Source organism: Pseudopodoces humilis, chromosome 2 (assembly GCF_049639895.1).
Source record: "Pseudopodoces humilis isolate 2021_Gansu_Grassland_sample_001 chromosome 2, ASM4963989v1, whole genome shotgun sequence".
Classification (NCBI taxonomy): Eukaryota; Metazoa; Chordata; class Aves; order Passeriformes; family Paridae; genus Pseudopodoces; species Pseudopodoces humilis.
In genome coordinates, this window is record NC_142201.1 from 21,120,183 (window position 1) to 21,139,793 (window position 19,611).

A 19,611-nucleotide genomic window follows, 5' to 3' on the forward strand; every position below is an offset into this window, starting at 1 on the left:
TCCCTTTCAAACTTCTTCATAAACCAACACTTACAAATGTGTGCCTGCTGAATGCTCTTGTCTCTACTCTCCAGAAAAGGCAGACAGCTTTCTGGGCTAATGCTGTTTACTCCCAAGCACTGTTTTTCTTTCTGGTGTGCACTTTTCTGTTTAACCTTTGAAAAGTAGTCCATCATTGGAAATATCACAACAACAGTGCATCAAATAAAAATAAAATTTAAATTTCCATTTAAATAGTTGCCTTGCTATATCTCTCTGTTGATATTATTTTGTCTCTATTGAATAATTTTTTAAAATGCATCACTAACATCCCTTTCTTATGATGCTTTGATATAAATAGATATTTGTTATGCTTATTCTTGCATTTGAATCTATTGTTATTCATTACAATCTATTATCTATTGTTTTTCTTACACTTATTTGGTTTTATCCACCTGTGGTCCATCCTTCCTCTTACTTTAGGGCTGTAGGGAGATCCTCAGCAGAATTGAGGTAGAACATCTCTGCTCTCAGAAAAAGCAGAGAAGTTAGCACAGAAAATGGAAAAATTTCACCTAATTTCAAACCTGGACACAGGAATTGGGTTAAACACTTAACAAATCATGTCTCAAATGTAAAAACAAGAAATTCAAAAGCACTGAGAGAAACTTCTATAAGCATTAACGCAACAGCAAGAAATATAACTAAATATAGATTTAACCAAAATTTTCCATGTTTCAAATAATTTTCTTGACATTCACTGATTTCTTGTTTGCATATTCTCCATACTATCTATTTCAGTCCAGTTTGTGCTTTCTGTTTTTCTGCATGTTCAAAAGCTTTCAGTTTTTTTGCTGCAGTTACTGAGGTCTTTTTCTTCACATGATTTCAAAGATGAGTGATGGGATTCATCTTCCATCATGTGGCTGCCTCAGACTGAGATAGATAAGCCTTGGTTGGTTCTTCAGAGTCTTTTAATCAGAAATTCAAAGCAAAACAACTACCAACACAGCATTACATTATATTACCACACATTACATTAATTTAAAAAAGGGCATGTAATTCTATTATCTACTGTTATCTAATTCCCACCACAAATTATCAAGGAAACCAAGATGTCTTATACCCTTAGATCTTAAGATACTTGAGTGTCATGGATATTGCCTGTAATTTAATTTTTTTTTTCAGTATTTAAATTTATTTATCGTTTTAAAATTTGTCTTGCAGGTAACTTGAAGAGGAGGGGTGAGCTATCATTGTTGCAAACATTTTTCTGCCTATGGCTAGAAGTTCCTAGAAAGGTGAATATGAAGTGAATCAGACTGCAATCCGGCCTCCATTTTTTAGTACCTTTATTTTTTTTTATCCTGACATCATATCCTTTTCTCTTGACTCCAGAATTTGAATTGTCCCAGAAAAGCACAGCTGCCAGTTTTTAAATCAAAATTCAGCCTTTAACAAAGCTTTGTTATGAATATGCATAAAACTAAGAAAAATATGTTTTTCAATGAGAACAATGAGCAACAATGCACAAGATGGAGTGACTGTGTATATATACATGTATATCTGTATCTCCAGCAGTTTGAAGATTGCGGGGGGTTTTCAGCTGACTACTGTAACTTTGAAAAAGGATTTTTCATGTAGATCCTCAGTCATCTGGAATACTTTTGCAAACACTTCATTCTTTTTCTGTGAAGCTTGCTCCCAAACTTCCATTCATCTGTATGATGCCTGTGTGGGGGCTCTGGTCCACTCAACCTACACAGCCAGAAAGCTTAACACACATCAGGAACAGAGCATTTTGGAAATTGCCTATTCTCCTTTTCCCAGTAAAGTCAGTCTTTTACACATTTAGCTGCCACATTCAGAAGTCAAATGCCTTTATTATGATTGCTCATTGCCAGCAGTGTGCTCTGCACTATGCAATATATAACACTGCAGGTAGGGTCTTCTCTAGGGCCAAAGAATGTTGTTTTCTAGCTAATGGCAGGCAGTGAGACTGTAGGGATTTTTGAAGGCAAAATACTTTCTTGGGCTTTACTACTAGAACAAGAAAAAGATAAAAGTCTCTTAAACCAGACAGTGCAATCCTCACAGCTCCCTATTAGAGCAGAGTTTGAATTTGTTTTGGATGCTCTGATCTTGTGGACACAGCTCTAGACAGTTTCTCAAAATAAGTCAATACTGACATTACACTTTGCCACTGTTTGCTTGTTTACAGAAGAAGCCATTGTCTCTCTGTATATTTGGAGACAGGAAGTGCAGTCACAGAGTAGTGACATGTCCTTTATCATCCCCTATGTCAGAGTCAGAAACAGCACCTACACCTTTAAACAGTCTGTATCCAGCAGCTACATCCTTTCAGATGATGGTGCTTTGGAAGCAATACAAAGTTTTAGTGTGGTGGAGTGCCATACCAAAAGTGAACTGTACACATATTTATGCAACCATCAGTTGTCAGTGAACTCAAGAAGTCTACTGAACCATGCAGAAAATGCAGCAGTTGTATTGTCAATCATCAACCTCTGAAGATGACATTTGGAAGCATTCGCAAGAATCTGAGATCCACAGTGTTACTTTTCCTTTTGGCTCTTCAGTTACTACAGACTGACAGACAAAGCATCTGTAAAATATCATCTGTTGTACTTTATAGGTAAAGTACTGAACTTTCACACACTTGCATTGCATTAATTCTCAGTGTCATGAAGTGGGTCTTTTCATTTAACTGTAAGATACATGACAGATTTCTGGAATGAAGGTTGAGTTTGGTAAATAGCTATTGTAAAGTCAGTTCATAGTAAACGCACCTCTCCTAGTAGACAAAAATAAGAAAATATAAAGGTGCTATTTTCCAACATTGTAAATGAGAAAGAAACTTAGGAATGCCTATTATGCCATTTAGTGATGTATGGTAGTATTTTCAACAGTGTTAAATTATTTTAAAAGGGGCTATGGCTTCATAGCGGTGAACTGCTACTTACAAGAACAACTCTAGTCAGAAGTATTCTAGAAGAAGAAATACTTAGGAATTGTCAATCCTAACACAAGAAGTATGGACCACACTTTTCCCTGGAACAGCTGGTAATGATGTCAGAGAATAGTCAGTCATGCCTTTACCATTATCTGTTGCAATATAATCATGTTACTTTGAGTTTTAAAGAGCCCTGTTGCTCTCTTTTGAAGCCAAATTTAGAGATGAGCCATTGTCACCAACAGTCTTGTAAGGCTTAGTCAGAGCTTGTGCTTTCTTTGTAGAGATATCCCTTTATTAGAGGTGGAGGGTTAAACATTAGTATTAGTATTAGGAAAAAAACCCCAAAAACATAACCGCCCAAACCAAACAATAACATGGAGGAAGAAGATTAGGCTGCAAAAAATTTATTTCACTGCTGACAAATTTAGAGTGAGGTTCTCACAGCTACTAATACTGAATGGTGCTAAATCATCTGATTTGGCTTGCAGCTCACAAAGTATACAGAATTACCTTGCTAGATCATCCCATTATAATTCATTTCCTATTTCTTTCTTTCTCTTCTGAACTGAAGAGAGATCTCTCTAGAGAATGACACCTTTATGGTGGAAACTCTTTAACTAGTAACAATTCCAAATGAGCTGTCAACAATTTTGATTTATATTAGTTTATTTATACTTATATTGCTTTATATGAAATATGTGTTTTCTCTCTACATTTCTGCCTATAAATTTATTCTTCACATTTACAAAATTTTAGCTATGGAAAAAAGTCATTCAGTACTACTGCAATATTTCCGTACCACACCTCTGCCAATATATGATTGGTCTCAATAATGCAGTTTTCTCTACATTTTCCAGCATCTTAATCCATAAATAACATTTCATAATACACTGATACTTCATCTATGTTTAAGACAGGTAAATCTTGTGGATGTAAGAAACTTAGTTCTGAGGGAATTGATATTCCTATCATGAAAGTTGCCATGTAACAGGGCTTGTGGCTGGGGAGACGACAGGAATATCTTTTTCTGATGAGGCCCTATAAATATTTTTTTAGCCTTTAATAGATTAATTTCCTGATAGCTTCCCAAAATTACTGTTGAACTGAGAGCACAGGAGAGCTTTCCTGTGTTATTTTCACCATCTTAAGTATTTATGAATGTTTGTGCATGTGTTTGAAGTGCTTACATGAAGTTTGAGGAATGATTGTTTTTAAACATTTTTTAAATTAAGTAGCCAAAGAGAGTAGTCTGGCTTTACACACTCTGCCCAAATTTCTTCCTAATTTCTAAGACAAAAAGATATAATTTCTAATTTACTCAATTAAACAGAGCCTGCTCCAAGCTGTAGATCTTTTTCTCTCATTGATTACAGCTAAACTTTTATTCAGTATAATTTTGAACACCTCTGTTGTTTCAGGCCCTTACTCTCATTAATGTTATTTCAATATTGTTCTTTTAGGTTTTTTTCTCTTCAAAGAGAGTCTCTGCAATTTGTTGTGAAGTTTCTACTCACATAGCCAAATATTTTCATTTTCTACCCAGTGAATTGCTTTAGGCAATTGCATTAGGAGTTCACATTTTTTGCAATCTTCAGACCTTCTCTTCTTTCAGTATCAAAAGGAGAAAGAAGAAATTCACAGTCAAAATTATTCAACTGCAGAAACTTACACAATTGCAAATTTTATGGAGAATTTAACTTATGCTAGAGCTGTTTGCACAGCTGCCACATGTTTATACTAATGTGGGTTCCAGTTTTCCTTCTGACCCAAGCCCCAGTCGCCCACATCCTGATATGTCAGCTGATGTTCAGATTCTACTCTTGAGAGAGCCAGCTGTCTTCCCTGGCAGGAAAATAGGGGATTGCATACAAGTCTTTTCCCTGCAGACTGCATAGTGACCAGAACCATACTGATTAAAGGCCTTTCCAGAGCTCCTCCAAAATCTTTTCACATCTTTCAGACTGAGCTATATTGTCCTTGCTACCTTGACCTTATTTTTTTTGCTGCAGAAGTTCTTACAAGGTAGGCTGCAAGACAGCCCTTTGATTTTCTGGGTGAGTTTTCTGTGTGCCTCTTATGTAAAGAGTGTGATTTGTATCACAGTGAAAAAATAGTCCTCATTCATATTTTGGATGTTCCCACATATGAATTCACAACATCTGGTGTGAATTCTGTGGCAGAAAAAGGAGTCAAACTCCTAGGATTTCCTGTGCCTTAGCCAGCAGGGAAGCTGCATGGATTTTTTGTTTGTTTGTTTGTTTCTGTTTTGTTTAATTGTTTTTTTCTTCATTTTGTTTTTAAAATAAACTCAAGAGTGTTTGTTCTCTGTCATACTCCATTTTATCTGTAATAAATTGCAAAAAATACATAGCAAGGAATCTACAACTGAGACATTTCACAGGTCAGGCAGCTTTAACTAAGTTTTAGGGCAAGTCCCAACTGAAGCCTCAGTGAATAGGAATCCCACAATTCAAAGAATGAAAAGAAAACCCTTTCTAGCAGCTAGGTCTGAAGTCCCAGCAGAAAAAAAATATTCAGGAGTCTAAGGCTTTTGAATGAATTCCTTAAGAGATCCTTTAGGACCATGCTCATTTCTCCTATAGTCTACATAAATACACTACTATGTATAATCATTCTGACATTTGTGGAAGAATAGACAGGCGAATGCACTTTGAGAAAAATCAATGTTTTATGAGGGACGGACTGGTTGTAGGACCTGGCCTCTAGGACGTAAGAAACATTAAGAGACATTAAGGCATTCATATGCCCTCAGCATAAAGCATGTCTTCATCATTCTCAAGTTACCATGAGAAGCTACTTCTAGTGCAAGTGAAGGAGAATATTCTGATTTTTAAGGCTGTGCACATGCCAAATAAATTACTTTTTAGGTTTTTTCATTACTGATGAATGAAAACACTGATTCAGAACAAAACACTGATTTGTTGTTGTTTGATTTGGACCAAATTTCTTAACATCTTTTTTGCCTCAGTTAAGCAAATTGTAAAGACAGTACTCTGGCACAGTTTTTGTTTCCTATGAAACTGACCATTGCATTGCACATTATTGAGTATTGAATTATATATTATTGAACTAAAGAATATTGTTGCATTTGAATAAACATTTTAACTTATATCAAGATCCACAAGATCTTTTTACATTAAAACAATATCGAGGATGTATAATTTTATTGTTCCTGAACCATCTTACATTTGCTGAAAATACAGCGTCTGTGATATATGAAGGCTGATGAACAGCCTTCTACTGCCCTAAGCTCAAGAAATGTGTAAATGGCATTTTGTGCTATACTTATTGTACTTCTTGTACTTCTAGTGTGCAAGAACCTTTGTTTTTGGTTAAGAAAAATGGAAGAGTAAAGGATCATCCTTCCCTAAATTTTTATTTCAAGATTTTGAAAAATCTTTTCCTAAATTTTAGAATCAAGCTTCTACACAGCTTTTTTGAGTATCTTCTATCCAGAGATCCAATAGTTGAGTTGAGAGGATTCCAAGTATGGGGCTGAAAATTACCGTGTCCCGGTTTGTCTTTGTAGCTCTATTAGAACTGCCTAAATCTACCCAGAGCAGGACTAATTTTTTTATAGAAAGTTTTGACAGGTCAACATAGTTTCTCTAAAATGGAACACCATTTATTATCTACCATTAAAGTAAATAAAAAGTTTTACTCAGAAAAACATGTTGTTCTTTGTCCCCTGTAGGCCAGGAGAGTTTAAAACAGAATTATCTGTTTTGAAATACTCTTTCTCTCCAATGACATTTTACTTCAATCCATTTATGTCTATATATTTATACCTGTAAGAGAATTGATGCAAGCATTACACTGATGAATGTGGATGCCTCACTGTTACATGGTATGATACAGAACTCTTCTGCAGTGAATCTTCCTTTCTGGGAAATCTTGATTTGATTTGATTCAACACAATTCAAAAGAATATTTTTGAAGTTTTTTTAATAATGCTAACACTCCCTTGGGGTCAGTGCAAATAAAATCCAAAAAGCATCTATAAACCACACTTTATCCATCACATAACTGAAAGAGCAGTGTAAGGAGATAATATTAACAAAGGTAGAGCTTTTTATGTACCATAAAATGATCCTCTATAAAACAGTTTCTCGGTTCAGGGTTGTTTTCATTTGTCTTTTGTTAATTTGTTTGGTTGGGATTTTTTTGTTTTACAAGTACAAATACAGATTTGCAAATAATGAATCTCCAGTTGTCCTTGAAAGTGACACACGTTAAATGGAACAATGTCATTCAAAAGATTCTGTCAGTATTTTATGTACCCAAGGAGATATTCAGAATTAGCCTTGTACTGTACATTGTTCCCTCTGTCTGTTACCGTAGTACTTGCACAAAATACCTCAGCAGGTAAAGATTTTCTCCTCTACCTCTTTGCTTATAACGTTTTTCCAAGTGACTATAAAAGCATACCCCAGGCAATGCATCAACAAGCAACTAGCTGAGAGAAAAAGTATCCTTAAAATAAATTTTCTCTAGTGTATTGACTGTAACACTTTCAGTAAATGACTGAGATTTATGAGAAATAAATTAAGGTGTTTTTAGAAAACCCAGTGGTATAAAGAAGTACACTTTGCAGGTGAATTTCGGTTTTGTATTACAGTTACTGTTTTGCTTTTACTTTATGTCAAAATAGTAAAAATATAAAGTATTCAGAATTGCTTGTTTTTATAAAGTACTAATAATACTATGAGAAAATGAACAAGAATAGTTTCTTGCTTCAATCTTGGTTGAAAGATTTCTGGGAAGGAGGGAAACTGAACTGGAAAACAAGTTCAACATAATTTTCATTTAAGGTACCTAATTAACCTGGTTCGACCTGAAGATGACCTTATTTCGTGAAGTTGGGGCTAAATAACATCCCAAGATAATTTTAACCTGAATTGTGCTACAATCCTACAATTTAGATATGATTTTCCACAGACTTGAAACAGAGTTAAGACCAATCCTTTTATCTGCTGGACCGCTTCTGAATTACAATTAAATTTCTAGAAATATCCTATAAGGCTGTCATCAGAGATATTATTTAGGATTAATGGTGTATAAAATTGCAATGCTAGTTTCAGCTCTTTCCAGTCACTTTAGGCCCAATAAAAATCTTCATTAATATCTATGTTCTATGGATTTGGGGAGCCCTAAGACCAGAAAGTCACAGTAAACCTAATGAGAAAAAGGCTTTATTTCCTTCTACTTGGTACTGATTAAGTAGATTTTGAAATATAATCTCCTGTTTTGGATGTCCAGTGGACTCCTGGGGACTTTGCACTGCAAAGTGTAAACAGGTCAAAACAGACACCTCTGCTGAATCCTCCTCTCACACTGCATAGATTTATAATCACACATCAATAAAGAGGGATGATTTCTGACACACACAGCCCAATTAGTCTAAGTACTGCCTATGCCCAAACAAGTTCTGAGAGGCTGCTAGATCATCCAGATCAAAAATATCCTGGAAATTGTGCCAAAATATCAACGGTATGGGTGACCATCCACTCAAGGCTTAAGCATTAATATCTTTAAACTATGAGTAAACATACATCATGAAGAGTATTAAAACATTTTATTTATAAATTTCTAAAAATACTTCAAAAGAAGAATCTGGAGAGATAAAGATTAACCATTATAAAAACAATAGGTGCTTAAACCCAAGTCTGCATGAGAGCTGTGAGAAAGAACTAATGTCAAAGTGGGAAATTTTATTTATTGGAAAAAAGAATTAATTGAGATAGTGAGTCAGAAGGTACGTGTGTAACAATTGTTAAAATGTGATTAAAGTCTAAAAATACAACATAGCTGCAAGGAAGAAAAAAAGGAATGCCATTCATGAAAAAATGCAGGAAACAGGAGGTGGAACAGCTGGGTGAAGCTGAAATTTTTGAATATCTGTAATCAGTTACGTCCATTCTTAGTTATAACATTTGGATTTAGAGACAAATGTCTCAAAAGCCCTGCAGTGTCCGTGTGTGAAAAGCTTTCAACTGAAATTCTATTACATTTGTCAGAGAACTAGATGTGGCAGCTTCTATTTCATAAATAAGAATAGGTGTGTTTATTTTGTGAGACCAAGGTCAAACATTAGGGACTTCAAGGTAACTGATAATCACTAGAACTAAAGGTGTTAAAACTATGTCCATTAATTTGATCTCAGCAGACTTCAATTATTGTCTATTTCTTAGACAAAAGAGGGATCTCCCTAGCAGTTTTCAGGAGAAAAAAATAGAAGCAAGGATTTGGAGGTCTCTTTCCACCAGTGTGAGAACTGGATTAAGGAAGGGGACAGGGCTCAGTGCTTCCTAACATCCTTGTAGCAAATAGGGGTGATTTGTAAACAAAGACGTGAGATCTGCATCAGGGCTGTGCAAGAAAAAAAACAAACAAAGAAACAAACAAAAAACATACATCAGAGCACTAGCAGCTGGAAAAACATTTAGTGAAGTACTTTACTGTCCTATCATTCTAATCACTTTACATATTTGTGTGAATGCTATGATGTTCTTAGAGTTTCCAAACTTTCTGCCTACTTCAGCTATTACTTAATCTTGATTTCCCGTTTTAAAACTCAGCCTGTGTTATCTCAGTAAAGAAAGCTTACCTTTTTTTACATCAATCAACTCATTCCTTCTTTATTTTTTCCAGTTGTCTTATGTTTGCTTGACCAAGATTTTTCACTTGATTGCTGCTAGAAAAAGGCAGGAAAACTCATTGACAGAAAAACATTGCTTGGCAGGGAAGACGCGAGGTGTATGTTAAAGGCTTGACGTTGCTTGATATAAAGATTTCTCTACCTAAGTGAAGAAAACTACTGAAGTACTGAGATGCAGATCAGATCTTCACTAATCTTACATCTATGTAGTCTAAATTATGTTGAACATCTGAGTATAAATAAAATATTTAATAAGTACTCTATAACAGAAAATCAAGCATATTTCAATAATGTTTTAATGCCTGAACATATATAAATAATGTTATATATAAAGTTATAAATAAAAATGCATAATTTTAATTACCTCATATGAGAAAACTTGGTTTTGTCATTTTAACTACTATCATCAAAGAATAAAAGATGTTTTACCTGGAAAACTAACATGCATATTTTTAAAACTATTTTATAACTTTAATTATCCTTTAGCTACTAACAAAATACTGTACTATATAGTGTACTATTCTACTAATAAAAGTACTATAAAGAACAAAAATATTTAAACTGAGTGGTGGAATTCTAAAATATTATTTGAATTCGGTTCTATCTTCTACAGTGAAAATATTGACAGGTACAATTTAAATTTTCTGCTGTCTTATTCCCAACATGTGTAAAATGCATCTAATTAATGAATGTTAATCTAAAATGAAATAAATAATCTAAAATGAAAGTCAGGTATTAACAGAAGAATGAAATCATAGATTCAATAAAAGGTATTTAGCATGTACCCAAGATAAATTTTGAGAATAGCAAAGAAAAAGGAAATGGAACCATTTTCAAAGTCAAATGCAGAAGAAAATGGAAAAAGTACAAGTGGGAAGAAGTACTCCGGAAAAAAAATTCAAAATAAAAGTATATAAATTCCAACCATTTAGGTTTCCCTTCATACATATTTTTTTAAATTCTACCATTTGTTTATACTTGACATTAGGAGCAGGATTTTAGATGAAGATAAGAGTAAAAAATGGCAGGGATGATTGATAGAATAGCTGTGTATTCCAGCAATTGTTCTTCCTTTTAAATACTCTGTATTTGTAATTTTGAAATTTGTAATTTTGAACTCATAATTTGTCTGATTGCTTATACATGTAACAGTAGAATAGATGCAGACTAATACTAGTCCATACAGAAGTAGAGAGGAAATTTTTTAAATTATGTTTTTATTACTTCCTCTCCAGCTGAAAGATCACACCAAGAAATTTGAAATAAAATTGCTGAACTGCCATTTTAAAATAGTAATTAAATAACACATAACATATCCTTGAGAATATGACCAAAATAAACATTTTTTTTTAAATAGTCTTGTCTTTGAATAACCTCTATATAATATCTCATTATTTTCTCCTGGTCACAAAACTTGCAGTTCTAGAATTACTACAACAGTAATGTTAAAATTCAGTGTCTGATAGCTGCTTCAAACAGAAACCCCAATGGCTTCGATGACTTAAGTCAGTCCTAGTGAATATGCACCTCTTTATTATCTTTGTTGGCTTTCAGTGTAGTTTAAAATTGAGCTAATTCACAGAGATATTCTGGAGAAGTTCAAGCATCACCAACTTAAAAACATCAGCTGCCAGCTGTTCACTGAATGTGTGAATATCATCTTTTTCTTGGAGCTTGTGATAGTGATCCCATGATGAAATCTGAAGCTGAAGTGTGTTCTCTATATAAATAGGACCTAGGGTGGGATGTGAGGTATGGGATATCAAGCCATATTGGATAAGATGTTTTTATAAAATAAGCAGAGAAAGAATTTTCAACTTAAAATTGTTAAAGCTGACGATGAAAAGTTAAAGTGCCACATTATGACTTTCAACATAACAGCCTCCCCATGAAAAAAAACCTCTACAAATGAGGTAAAATCTGAAGATCAAGTAATTTGTTTTTTCCCAGAGGTACATAGTATTCTAATTGGGTAAACAGAAACAAGATTTAGTTAAAAATACTTATTTCCACGTGTATTTTTTTCTTGAGGTAACTTTCTTAAATCAATTAATTCAGATTAGCTTTTAAAATGCTCACATTAAGAATATCTAGATGCCAAATTATATTTATAAGGTTTCCTAGTGAACTATTGACTCAGGCTGTGAATGGCAATTGCAGGCTTGAGAGCTGTGCAATTCATCACCCATTAAAGGTCTGATAACCAATACCTTCATGTTATTACACTTAACTAGCCCAAAGGCTCTCCAAATCTGCAAAGACCATCTGACTATTTTCCAAAAGTCTGTTTTGTCTAGAGGAGTGCAACAGAGTAAGTACAAGCAGGAACTGTCAATCTTGGAGGAGGAACTCATTGCACCCTTTTGAAAATTCAGTGTATTGCAACAATGAAAACAATGGGTATCTAGTAGTGCAATAGTCTTTCTTGAGATCCTTAACCATTAGTTTAATGGTAATTTTTTTTAACTCACAAATATTTGCTACAGTGCTCAAAAACTATATGTATATTGAAAAGTTAATGTTTTAATTAAGGAATTTTATAGAGGATGTATACAATGTGTAGACACTTAAATTCTATCATAATAAAGACATATTTTATGAGTTGAATTGAAAAATATATTTCTGAAATATCACCAGAAAAAAGAGAAGTTCTTATTTCAGTCAACTTTTCAAGAACTGAGACAACTCAGAAAGGAAGGATATCAGAAGAACCACATGGGAGAAATTTGGCACTATCTCCATCTTTGTTAGTTAGAATTTCCTTGGACCTCTCATTTTTAAATGAAGATGCTCAATTACTCAGGTAAGCAATACATATATCTTGTCTGTAGTCCCCTAGCAGGTATGTATATCTGCTAGTTAATATTATGACAATAAATATTACCATAATAATGAAAAGCTACCATGAAAACAGGATCTTAATGAAGTTGATTTAAAGGGGGCCTAGAGAATGTTCAGTGAGGCATCTAAAAGGCAGGAATCTGTCTCTGGGGCTGCCTTCTGGAGCATAGCATTTCACATCTTCTCCTATACAAAGTGACAGCTACTTGCCACCAAAGTAAAAAGCCTGCAGTTCTATGGTCCCTGCTTTTCAGCATTTCTCCTTGTCAAGAAAACTTTTTGTTGTGAGTTAGTATCTACAGAATAAGAAAAAAAGCCATTCTGTGATTGTAGTAAAAGACTTCCAGTGTGACCTCTGGCTGATTATTCGACCTGTCATCAATGCTTCTCTAGCTGGCAGGTCAGAGTGGCTGGTGACATAGGGCTTAGAAACTTATTTTCATGTCATTGCTCTTGTTCTTAAAACTAAGATGAGTTCAGTTTTGGTAAATCGTTTCACTTAGAGGCTTCAAGTCCGCAAAGCACTTATGCAAATGTTTAATTTTAAACATGTGAATAGTACTATTAACTGGTGGGACTACTCACATACCTAAAGCTAAGGACATGCTTAAGTGCTCCACTAATAACAGTGAAGGAGGGGAAAAGAGCACCCATGACCTCCATTTATGTTATTGCTTCATTAATTTTTTTATTTACAGTCTCTTTTATGGCATTCATCATCACAATATTGCAGCATGTCAAGAATATTAATGTTGCCATTCATTTGCCTTTGCTTGACAACTGTTATGCTTCACAAAAGAGGAAAAAGATCCTGCAGAACACCGGATGGCTTATGTAGATAATCATGACAATTTCTTAATGTAATTAGGAAGAAAGCAATTAAAATCTCACACAAATCCATCAGACCATTAAAATGATAACAACTTCAACTTTAGTGTGCTCCAAGTTTTTCAACAATCCTAATTTTCCTTTTTTTTTTTTTAAAAAAAAACCAACCCAAAACACTCCCATATGATGGAAATTCTTAATTCTTTCTGGAAGCGTCTCTAGTTTGTCAAAGTGAACCAAAGGAAGCTGTCATGTTTTTGAAATGTTTGCTTAGAATCTACTAATTATTGTGTAATTTATTCCTTTGCTATTCCACAGATGGTATGTTATAGGTCCCACTCTGGGCACTCTCTGATGTTAAGTATATGACCCATGCATCTAATTCAAGAAACTCATGTTGCTTAAAATGTTAGCAAGATTAGATAGTACTTCTTCATATGAAATGAAACCCATGCCACAATAGAATACATTTTGAAGTCTGATCTTTTGTGCTTCCTGTTTTTTTTCCATTTGCTTCTTTAGCTAACACTGTAAATGCAAATTTTAATGGCTGGCAGTTCTACAGGTTGATGAATGTGAGAACTAGAGGGTTGAATAAAAAGTAATGCCTGGTCTCTCAGGTGGAACTGCTGATTCTCTTGGGTGCTCTCCCCGAGTCTGTCCCCAATTCATTACTGACAGAAAAAATTACTTAAATCTGCTTTTTAAAAATGTTACGAACTATAATAAACAAAAATGAAGTATGACATAATTAATCACTTAGGCAGGATGGTTACAATTTCCATCAAGCTAATTGAAAACTAAGTTTTACCATTATCAATTTAATACTGTATAGCAGAAATGTTTGTGATAAACTTGGATTTATGATCTATATTCCCTTGCAAGGATGAGGCTTAAGCTCTTGTCATTTTCTGCTGCTGAAGGCAGCCCCCAGTCAGCTAGATAGCTTCAAAAAATGGATCCTCTGTTTAGGTTTGTTGACCACCTGTTGTTGACAGACCTGTGTTGCATCTGCAGACTGGTCAGTGTTGTACCAACACCTTGCTGGAGCTCCAGGAATGTAGAGGATCAGTTGTTAGTTATCTCTGGTAATAGTCACCCCACTTATATCCTGTCAATGCTTTCTGAGCTGGAGCTGACTTACAGGCTGGACAGCACAGGCAGAACTGGCCCAATATACTGTCCTGGTTTGGCCAGGACAGGGTTAATTTCTGCAGCAGCAAGGAGAGGGAGAGGCTAGGACCCGAAGGTATTTCTATACCAGCACATATCATTGCTGGGGATGGGAGGAAGGGAGTCTCTTCCAGGGAAAAGGGGTTCCTTCTGTTTGAGCAAGCACAGCAGGAGGGGTTGGGGTGGCGTGGCTGCAGCCAGGTCAGGCTCTGCGGTGAGCATTTGCAAGTGGATCCCCCGCCTCTCTCTTGTACACTTTTTATTAATGTTGTTGCTGTTACTGTTCATTTTCTTATCTCATTGTTGTTTCCAATAAATTGTTCTTATCTCAACCAGTGAGTTTTTGTGCCTCCAATTCTCCTGTCCAGCCCTCTGCAGGGGGAGAGGGAGTGAACAAGTGTCTTACGGTTTGGCAGTCTCAGTGAGAGCACTAAATTCGGGTGTCCCATTCCTAAACCATGACATATGCTTACATACGTTTGTGAGTACATGAAGCTCAAGTTTCCCAGCTCTTCCATGGAGTTAAATTTGAGTTTGAGATTCCACTACTGGAACACATGTCAAAGTTGCAATACTAAACTTCAGAGAGCATTTGCGGATTAGCGTTAAGGGGTTGGGAATTAAACAGTCACACACTGGTTTTGTTGAAGAAGCCTTAATAATTTTACTGGCTAGTGACTATAATAAATCATAAGAGATTATTTTTTTAGCTGATATATATCAGTTCCACCTAGAAGTAAAAAATTCAAAATTTGTTCAATTATATTGTATAATCTACTATATATAATTTAATACCATCTTATGTATTTTAACAATGTTGGCTTCAAAGAGCTTTTGCAGTATATAATGTTAAGATATATTTGCTTCCTCAAATGGTTGCTAAGGAAAAGGAGTGGGATTTTCTAATGCAGTCTACTTCTGAAGTTCTGAAGTGCAGCATGAGATTTCCAGGGTGATTCTGGTGTGAAGACTCTAGCAAATAGAACATTTTTCATGTTACCCTATTAGAAAGTGTTACAGATTAATAAAAAATGTTAGTCTTATCACAATTTGTGAAGTATAGCATGCTACATCACATTAAGAGTTGCAACGCATCAAGGGCTAATATTTTAATATCTTTTTTTCCTTAATAGAAAGACAAGAAACTAGAAGCTTTACATAATCAAGGTTAAAGGTTTCTGTAAAAGCTTAAAATGATGTTTTTCTTTTTAAACATTTAAACCTGCAATTGGAGGTGTATCCACGACATACACGTATGATCTCAAAAGCCAAAGAAAAACTGGCCATGTTCTTAGATCAGTGATTTTTATAAAATAATTTAATATGTCTCAGAATGTTTTTGTATGAAGGAAGGTTAGGAAAAAAACCTTAGAATTTGTACCAGTTCATTTTCTAGTCATCTCTGAGGCTGAATGTTTAAGTGCAATGTCTTGAAGTAGATCCATTTTCAGGTTCAATCTCATCCAGACAGTGGACACATAACTGTCTTTCAGTAGATTCAGTCTATTAATGACTGAATAGGCATAAAAGAATATGTGTGCTATTTCTTTTTTAAGCAATTATAAATGAAGATACATTATACAAACAGAAATACTTTGGCACAAGGTCTTCCACTCCCAGCATCTTCTGTTAATACTGTGATTACCACCCAGAAAGTGGTTCAGTGACATCAGAGTTCTGTCATGGAACTCTGGGACCCTACAGAAGTTACCTTATGATTTAAGTTTTTGTCATTGTTAGGACTTGCTAGACTGAACTTATTCCTTCATTCAGACTCTACCATCCTCAGCTTTTAATGTATGACATGATGACAAAAGGTGATCAGGAGTGGTCAGCATGGATTCACCAAAGGTAAATTGTGCTTGACCGTGCTCACTGCCTTCAGTGGTGTAAAAACTACCTGGATGGATGAGGGGAAAGCAGTGGATATTTTTTACCTCCACTTCAGCAAGGCTTTTGATACTGTATATGTATGTGTATATGTGTATGTGTATGTGTATGTGTATGTGTATGTGTATGTGTATGTGTATGTGTATGTGTATGTGTATGTGTATGTGTATGTGTATGTGTATGTGTATGTGTATGTATATTGGGGTTTTTTAGCACTATTAGGATTTTTATTTAGTCTTGTGTGGAGTTCAGCTGCACCGAATCCTATGATAACCAATATTATTTATAACCTCTCAAAATTGCTTTTAGAAACAGTTTACAATGTATAAAGAATAAGATATACATTATACTGTAAGTATAGATTCAGATGAATACCACATAGTTTTATTAAAAGTAAGATTCCTGCAACAACAGAAACCTTATAAACTGTTTTCTCAGAAAACTCAGTTTCGTAACGCATTATAATGCATGCTTTTTCTATTTCAGGAGGAGGCTACTTCTAAAAAATGCCAATATTGTGACATTCTGGAATATTTTGCACAATAATACTAGTTCCTGATTATAATTTTAGCTACACAGATATTTTCTATTACATACTAGGAGTTCAGAATGAGTAGATAACATGGTTCTTTATTTGTATACTTTGCAAAAAGTACCTGTAATACTTTATCACAGTTATTCCAAACTACTAAAGGTTACCCATTCTCAGATTAAACTCATTCAAGATTTGAGCTTCTGTGCTGAAATGGGTCTTGACTTATTTCTCTTTCATGTTTTTTCTCCTGTATAGACTCAAGATACTTAACATTTATTATACACAACACTTAAAAACTGCTGCATTTCCTAAAATGAGAAATAAGTGTTACTGAAATAAATTTTTTTGTTCTGGTTTTCCCTCCCAAAACCACTTTTATTGTGGTATGCATAATCTACATTTCTTTTTGAGGTAATTACTATATTGTATGGAGGAATGAAATGGCACCAAATAAAGAATCTATAAGACAAAAAAAATCTATTAGGCAAATTTGTAGTACTGTACTGTCAGAAATTATTTGAATTGAAACTTCATACTGATCATTTAAGTTTTATAAATCTGTGAAGAACTGAAAGCAGTTAATTGTTGCAAGAATGTAAGGTTATGCAATGTTGAGCATAGACTGATAGTTTAATACTAGTTCTAAGCAAAGAAAGATTTGTAGGAGCATTTTATCAACTAAAATGTTTTTTGAAAAAAATGTAAATATAATGGCAGTAGTGATATTGAATTTCTTTCAAGGCTGTAAAACTTAATACTTTCCTGTGCTATGATCTTCCTAGTATGATCTTCTCTTCAACAGTATATCTTATTCTCAAAAAAATGCCTTTCACCTATGAAAGATAATAAGCTTTGGATGATAAATATCATTGTCAATCAAACGTATAATATTAAATAAGAATGTCAAGTATATTTGGCAGAATTTGTTTCTCAACAGCATGGTGCCACTGACAGAAATAATATTTTCCATGTTTACTTCAGCAGAGGTATATGGATCATATCTTCCATCCTGTGACTTTGCTCAACATCCATGCCAAGTTGCCAGAGTTTTTATTTTTTCAGTATCTGTTATTGGGAACTTGTGAAGCATCTACATTCTTTTTTGTCCACTGTCCTTTATTTCAAAGTCTGACTTTCAACCTAATGTTTCAAAACAGTGGAGACAATGGAGTATATTCTGCCTGTTGTTTTCTTACTGTCCATGCTGATCTACAGTAAAAGAAGAAAACCTGTTATGAATTGTAAGCTCATATTTGTAAGCTCTGAGTATGTCCTTCATACTGGTAATAAAAAAAAGGAATATTCATCAAGGCTATTTACCTTTTGTGTAATTTTAGCACTCTCCTTTACTAAAAAAAACACTAATCAGTTTTAAGCATTCTAGTGTCTCTGATGTATGCTTTGAAAGATATTTGGTGACAATACAAATGACATTGAAATAAAAATGCTGATAAAGTCTAGATTTCTGTCCTTTATTCCAGTGGTGTGCTGTTATGTGCTGTTGCTCATCCTATTTTTTCTCTTTTCTTTGTGCCTGTGACATTTTTTTCTGAATTTCAACAACAAAGACATGAAGCATTGCATGCTCAATAACATTGTATACTGACACACATCTTAAATTTAAGACCATTAATTTGTATCCAGTGAATACTATCACAGGATGTTTTAAGTAGTGAAAAAGCACATTTTTCTTCTTGTACACTTTTCTTTCTGAAGGAAAAGTTTTTTGGTAATTCCTGCGTAAAACCACATCTTCCAATCAGAATAAGTTGCTTTAACCAGAACATGCTTCTTTTCTACAAGCACATTAGCAAAGATAGTCTAAATTTATAACTACAGGGTTTGTGAGTAGTCACAAAGTTTACAGTTTCAGTAGTTAGTCAGCAAGACAATCTGTCAGGCACAAGTTATATACTTTGCACAGGAAAACACGGTACTGCTATAACACTACAGAAAGGTTACCCTTCAGCTATCATGCAGACATCTTAATTTATGGTAGCACATCAATTAAAGAAGCAATGGGAAGTGACACATGCTTGAGACCTGAATTCTATAAGTGTGATGGCATATTGCCTGCTATGGTGACCAAAGCTTGTAACTCCAGAGTATGCTGCAGTCCTTGAACTGAATTAAGTCTAACAGTGTGGGAACACCATTTGCTGTAGGCAAAGGTTGCCTGTATTCAGAAGAGGCAAGATGCTGTAATCTGTGGCTCAGAATTTTGATATCTTTAGGTGGAAAAATAGATGGGAGTGGGGACAGGAGCTTTTAACATATGAATCTGGAACATAAACCAAAGTAAGCTGTACTAAAGCTTGGCAGCTCCAAAACATGATCCTTCTCTTCTTCCCCTTAACAACAAAGTTAATCAGAAAGATGTTAGCAAGATCATAGGACATTCTCTGTGACTGGGAATTTTGGTATGGTTTACCTTAAAATAAGAATCACCATTTTGGTCTGTGTGCTGAGGCAAACATGGGCATCACAATAGTAAGCATAGAATTTATAATTTCTTATCAAGGGGCTCTTTCCAAGAACATGAAGGGATACAGTGGCATGAAAGAATACTACAAATAGTACTGAGAATTGCAATGGATGTGACCTATTGGTAAATACAGAAAGGATGTCAAAATTTCACGGCAATACCAACGTCTGAAATGTAGATGTATGGCTATAAATGTTTCTTTCTTTTTCAGCTTAAAAAAACACATG